Genomic DNA, 6,481 nt, shown 5'->3' on the forward strand with positions numbered 1-6,481 from the left:
TTAATACAATTCTGTTAGTTCTGCTTTCACATTAATATTATCAGTTCTGCTTTCTTCTCATTTTCTTTGGTCCACAATATATCTCAATATATCTTAAAATATGCTTTTATTTTTAAGCAGTGTGTATCGTATAGTTTAAGAATAGTATCTTCCTTGTTAAATTTTGATTTTCAACTCCTCTAGGAAAATTAGATTGTGTGCATTTATCATTAAAATGCTATAAAACTTTTCTGTTTTTTGTGCTTCCAAGCAATATCTTTAATATGCCTTTTCATAATTACAATAGCTGCTTGTTTTATTTTTTTGTAATTATTTTCAAAATAAAATAGAGCTGCATATTTTTTTCTCCTTAAATAATTCATCTAGATAAATTCTATATATAATGAAAAGAAATAAAATAGCATATATACCAAGTAAGGAATTTAGCATTTAAAAATGTTATTCTCTATTTTTTTTAATTTGTAATATAGTCCCATTTTACTATAATACTTTAATTATACATCTTACTTTTCAAAAATAATTTTCATTCATACTCAATATGGTAACCATAGTTTTACTTAAATGTAGTTAGGTCAGTAGGCACTAATAGCATTTACATCATTTTATTTTTTTCATCTTATTTTTGAATTTCTTATATTGACTAATTTTATTCAAGTGTAGTTACTCTTTGACTTTTTATTTTCTTCAAATATTTGAAAGACTTTTATTCCTTACAAATATGGAATATAAATTTTCTGACTCAAAACATTTTTCAACATCCTCCCCAAAATTTCTCCAATCTTCAGCTGTTAGAATACAGAAAAACATCCAAGGCCATCTAGACATTGTACACTACAGAAATAAAAATATTAATCCTGTGTTTTCATTTAAGATTTTTTCTTTACCATTGTATTTATAATTTTATAAAATACTGTTTTAAAATTAGCCAATTTTTATTAATATAGTCAGAAAATTAATTTGCATTTTGATCTACAAATTCAACAGTTTTAAACAATTCAGCAATATTAAAAACATTTTTTAAATCAGCTCATTAAAATTTATTTTAACTTGTTTCTTAGTTTATATTTGAATAGTTTAAAATTTAACCTTCAATGGCATCAAACTCACAAGAACATCAAACACCTCTTAAATCTATTTCATTCCATATTTTAACAGGCCTAAGAGACCAAAATTAAAATCACAATTAATTAATTTATTTATTCATTCCAGATAGAGAAATAGCTTGAGAGAACAGTTGGTTTTTATTTTCAAATAACAAAGTTTAGTACACAGATCAGATATAAGATAGTTATTATAATGCAGCAAGGTAAGTACATAATTGACTTTGGCCCCTACCTATGTCTCCAGATTAAAATCTTGACATTCTTGGACGTGGACCTCACTAATTTTCCATGTGGAATCAACAGTTCTCTAAAAATGTTGCACTATGGTACTTAAGTGACTTTGCATATTTCATTCTCATCATGTAGATTACCCTCCCGCACTAGACGACCTGGTTTTGCAACTCTTTTTTAAATTGCAACTCAAGCATTACCTTTTTATGAATCTTTCCTTGATATCACCCTCCTTTCAGTCATTATTAAGTGTATTTAGCTATCACATCACCTATTCTGTTTAAATTATGTTTTCCTCCTAGAAAACTTGAAGGCTAAAATCATGTCTCTGTTTCAGCATTACCTAGGACAGCAAAAATGTATGTTTACTGGCTCAGAAAATACTTGGAGATAAGATATTGAGATTAAGTAAATATGATTAACTTTGAGGGTGTTGCTGTTTGAGCAATGTTCTATTTTCCAATAAACAAAATAACCAAGACTTATTTACATAACTTTGTAATCACAGTTGAAAAATTATAAGTTAAACAATTGTAAGTCAGAGACCATCTGTATATACATTTATATCTCAGTAAGAAGAGGCTTTCTCTCTCCTCTCGCTCTCTCTCTATTTCTCTCTCTCTCTCTACATGTATATATATATACATGTATATGCATATACATATGTATATGTATATGCATATACATACATATTTCTGATATATATCGGAAATGAGTGTATGTGTTGTTATTTGTTGGGGGATGGGACTATAAAATAAACTTCTTTATTATCATTTGTAAAATATGTTTTAATATGAAATTATATAATATGCATTTATTTTTAGTGTTTAATTTTTCTGGATATAAAATATTCTGTTCCTTAAATTCTGTTCAATATGAATTTGTACAATAATATGTTAGTCAAAACACACAACATATTTTTAATTATGGAAAAAATACATATATATATACTTTGGAGTATACTATTATCTCACTTCATATGAAGAAATCAGCATACTTTTTTGCAGATAAGTATATTTCAGTCTGAAAAAAAATGCAGTAGTAAGCTTAACAGAAGGCAAATCACTCATATAAGGAAAAACATGGAACTATACCGATATCTATAAAAATATGTTTATATATTGCTTTTAATTCCTTGGAGAGGAGTATAAAATTCAAGTGACAATTAAATTTTTACTTCTCTATTTGTAATTGTAAAACTCTAGCAATGTGTTTTTATTTTATTTTTTTCATCTAAGCAATTTTATCTGAAGATTCAGAGAATTCTGTGAAGAATACATAATAATAGAAATTTTGCTTAGTTCCACACCAACAGAAGGGAATTTATACTTTTATGCCCCAAAGAATTGACTCTTTTCTCTAAATGACATATGGTATCCTTTTTCAAAATAATACTCTTGCTTTTATGCTAAATAAGTTTTTTTATTTAAATCCATGCCAACATAGTAAAATTTGACAAAAAAATACAGAGCAATCAACTGAAGTAATACAGCATTCAAGTTATAAAATATTTTAATAATTTCATAGTTCTTCCTTTCATTTTAAATTGAAATTTTAGAGTAGATTTTTGGAATACATTTATGAAATGCACACACACACACACACACACACACACACACACATCTACAGACACATAAACGGCTGAAGGAAATGATCAGATCTACAATGATTTTATTAAAGATCAGAAATTAAAGTTTTTTAGACTTTCAGTGGAAGCTCATAGTAAATGAAAGTTATGGTATTTACTGGATACTATTAATCAGCCGTGCATAGAAACTTTAGACTATCTGGATTTATGCAGGTTAATTATCAGAACTGATATATAAGACCACCTGTGACAATATGATTTAAAAATTTATTTTAGAAAGATGTTTTTCAGAAAAGTAGGGCTGTAAGCCAATAAATAAGTTTATTATTTGCTTCAGGAAATTTCTGAAGACCAATTTGTGTGTGTGAATAACTCTCCTCTCAGATAATAGATTGCTCATCTGGGCAGATAGCTGTTTATTAAACAGCAGTTTACTTATGAAGACTCACTTCTAGGCCCTCAACTCACAGAGTCCCTCAATTTTAAGTGCTTATGTGATAAACTTTACCTACTGCAATTGGTTACTGGCCTTGAAAGGCTCACTTTAACCACTTGAGCCCAGACTCCAATAGCCTGTAAATATCATTGTCTCTTCTAAAACACCACCTTGCCCAAGTGGCATTCTATCTTTTAGCTGTTTCTCTATTTCATTTAGCTTTGCTTAATCAATGTTTTAGTTGGTTTGTAAGGGAGTCAATAGAAAATAACCCTTGAGATTCCACAATAACCAATCAAGGACCTGTTCCCATGATGGTTCAAGATCCTGATGTTTTTCTGAGATTTCTCGAATCATCCACTTGGGAAACGCCCTAATCATAGTGAAGAAATAAGTTTTGAATTGGATCTGAAGTATAATTTCTTTTCCTTGGACTCTCAAATTTTATGTTTATTTTGACATTTGGAAATGCAAACTGTTTTCTAGGAATTCTTTGATTATTTGATCATATTTTATTCTTGACAAAAACCTAAGTACTTATATTGCTAACTTTCTTCATGTAATTTCTCATGTTTTTATAAGCCTATAAAAGGAAATTTATAGGAAGAAAAACAGGCTTACGTCCAATAAATTTGTCTTTCAGTTTAATCTTAAGGACTGATGAGTTCAGAAGATCTCATGAGATCAGCATTCTTATAAGAATAAATGCAGTTTGTCTTGAGTCACCTGTCAGAATTTCATGGGAACTTTCCTTAGTCTTGTTATGTTTTACTAGGGATAATTTATTCCTGAAAGAGACTGCCACTCCAAATGTTTTGCCTGCTTGGAATTTCAAATTTATTGGGACTCAATTAAAGTAGTCCAAATACTGGGTTAGGGTCTCAAGACAAAATTCAAAAGCAATTTCTTCAACTATCTATTGTAAGACTTGGATGGATACGACTTAGTTTAAATCCTCAACTCTTATAGGCATCCTCATATTTTTTAGCAACATTTCTTTCTTCTTTTGTAACATTATATCTACTAATTTAGTAGTAAAAGATCTGTGATGAAAATGCACTTGTCAAATTGAAAATTATTTTTCAAATCCCTGAGAATCTATTCTCCTAGTTCATTCATAATTGTCTTAGCTAATTGAGTAAATTAAGGCTAAATTCTAATCTATAAATTCAACTGGATTCGCGAAGCCCATTAAGCTTGCCCAGCACTTTCGGAAACCAAAAGCTATTGAAGGTTTAAAATCGTTAGAAAGCTAATAGCAAAAATGTTAAGCATACCTTATACCAGTCTATGTCTGGTTAATATCTCTAAAGAGTGAGGCCATAGACTTGTTTAGGATCTTAAGGCCAAAACGAAAAGTCAGTTGCCATAACATGTGATACTGAGTCTCAGTATTACAGTATTTTCCTTGCCACTTGCAAGTACATATCTAAAAGTGTAGACCTGGTATCAGCTTTCTTTAGTGTACCAGTAGATAATGATAGTTCACCAGCAGCATAATAATGATGATTTTATTTTTGAAATCTTTGTATTTAGTAATAATTAAATATGTTATTATACTCTTTTTTTTTTTAGGTGAGGAAACCCTTGGTTGACTTCACAGATTGCAAGGACCTTGTCAACTTACAATCCCTTATTTTTTAAATTTTTATTTTTTACGCCTACAGCACCTGGCCTTCCTAGGTGGTCTTCCATCCAAGTACTAACCAGGCCCGACTCTGCTTAGTTTCTGAGATCAGACGAGATGGGGCTTGTTCGGGGTAGCATGGCCGTGGACTGTTATGCTATTTAAATTAACTAATATTATTAATTTAAAAACATGTGTAATACCTATATACCAACATCTCGTTTATAGAACATTATTTTGCAATGAGGTTTTACAATTTAATCAACTCAGTCATTTAATATATGACAGATTTATAGATTCAAATGTTCACAAATATTTGTATTCTATTTTGCTAGACACATGGACTACAGTTCTCAAACTTGTTTACATTGTATTAGGCCATGAGATTAAGGTAAGAATAATGCAAGATGAATAGAAATAACTTATTCAATATTCAGATTTAGTCCTCAAATCTTTCACATGCATTTTTTTCTCATTCTGACTGACCGGAATGGCCAAATCTAAAGTAGTCTTGAAAGCAACATGCTGCAGATTGAAAAGACCGAATAACATACATTCTTGGATGAGAACATACAGGAGGTATGCCTTGCCTATTTAAAGAACACGTCAAGTTTCTTTTGTGTTTAAGATATTATATGTTGAGCCTAGAGCCTAATTGACAAAACAACTAGCATTATTACAAATAACACAGACATCAGTAGCTTAAATAGGTCCTGTCATAGCAAACCCTAAAATATTTGCACTAAATTAACATTAAATTAGCTAGTAAACCAACCTCAGAGAATTAAAAAATGAAAAACTAGTACAGTCATTTAAAAAAAAAATGTCAAAACTGTCATCTGAAGTTAATTGGAGTTCAATCAATGCCACTAGGTCATCACATTTGAGAAAAGCCAGGTTATTGTGTATTTGTTCACATTTACTTTATTCCTTAATCAATTACAAGAAAGAGATTAGCTCAGGCAAGAAAGGGTTTTAAGTTGAAAAAATAAGGGATTGTAAGTTGAAAGGTTTTTAAAGCAGAAAGAAAGAGAATAATGTTGAGATTTTCAATTTTACCTCTACTTATCAGTTATTTATGCTAGATAATTTTTTTGTTGTGGGGAACTATCCTTTGCATTGTAGGATGTTTCACATTATCTCTACCACTATATACAAGTAGTACCTCTACACAATTATTATCACCAAAAATGTCTCCGGATATTGGCAAATGTCCTATGGGGAGAAAAGATACCATCCCTGATTAGAAACTACTGGTATAGAAAAAGTCTAGAAATACTGAAACCATACATGTCAAAAAAGCTGAATTTTTCCAGATTAGATTGAAAAAGACTTTGAAATTCAAAGCCTACAATATTCTTAGTTAAACAAAGGAACTCAGCCCTGAAGCAAATAACTGATTAGACATGTTATTTTCCCTCTCAAGACTACTATAATAAATAATCTAAAGGTTGTCACCATTAAGAAGAGAGAAGCATATGTGTACTGGGGAAAAG

The 6,481-nt window shown here is 29.9% G+C and overlaps 1 pseudogene; it reads right to left on the minus strand.

The window, feature by feature from the left end:
- Window positions 1-5,016: 5,016 nt before the first annotated feature.
- On the minus strand, window positions 5,017-5,135 carry LOC111737489 (annotated as a pseudogene).
- Window positions 5,136-6,481: the final 1,346 nt, after the last annotated feature.

The sequence above is a fragment of the Pteropus vampyrus genome, unplaced genomic scaffold (genome assembly GCF_000151845.1).
Source record: "Pteropus vampyrus isolate Shadow unplaced genomic scaffold, Pvam_2.0 Scaffold27, whole genome shotgun sequence".
Classification (NCBI taxonomy): domain Eukaryota; kingdom Metazoa; phylum Chordata; class Mammalia; order Chiroptera; family Pteropodidae; genus Pteropus; species Pteropus vampyrus.